We start from the raw sequence: 769 nt of genomic DNA, 5'->3' as shown, positions 1-769 counted from the left end.
CAGTGCCAACGAGGTCCCAAGCTCCTGGGAGGATGAAAACAGCCAAGACCATCAGGAGAGCCAGAATGACAAGCTCCTCCAAAAGAACCAACAGCTCCTTACAGCTTCTACCAGCTCCCAACAGCCTAACTACTTCTTCTCCAGTTCTGCCTCTTATGCTGCTGGCAACAGTCCTCAAATGGGTCTCCCACACCCAGCACCACGCTTACTCAGTTCAGCTGGGGGTTATAAGTTGACTCCGAGTTGTCAATCCATTACACAAACAGACCAAAAAAACAAAACAAAACAATGATCTTACAGGTTTGTAGCATCAGGTGACTCACATTCTCCAAGCTTCTTTAATATAATATGTAGCAACCTGTTATCCAACAAAGCCATGGAATCTTGAAAACTGCTTCACTGCATGGAGACCAAGCAACCTGGATTAAAAGACAGACCTTCGAAGTTTTTCAAAGGAAAAAAATGTGAGCACAAAGAACAAACTATTATTGAAGGCTGCCACTTCCTCAGTGTGTCTGCACTGAGAGCATAACTTTTAGTGGCTAACTGGATTGCTAAAGCTAAGAAGCTCTTTATTGTTGGGGGAGAGTTGTTCCTATCTCCTGCTAAGGATATTTGTTGTGAACTTTTAGGAGAGACTACCGTTCAAAAGGTGGCATGGGTTTCTCTTTGGGCTAGCACCATATCTGTAGTGGTTGATTGATTATGTCAACTTGAGAAGTTTAGAAGCATAAGTAAACTTGGCTCAGCAATTGGCTCAGCAATTCTA

Source organism: Chinchilla lanigera, unplaced genomic scaffold (genome assembly GCF_000276665.1).
Source record: "Chinchilla lanigera isolate Chin_1 unplaced genomic scaffold, ChiLan1.0 scaffold00136, whole genome shotgun sequence".
Taxonomy (NCBI): Eukaryota; Metazoa; Chordata; class Mammalia; order Rodentia; family Chinchillidae; genus Chinchilla; species Chinchilla lanigera.
This window is presented reverse-complemented; position numbering follows the sequence as displayed.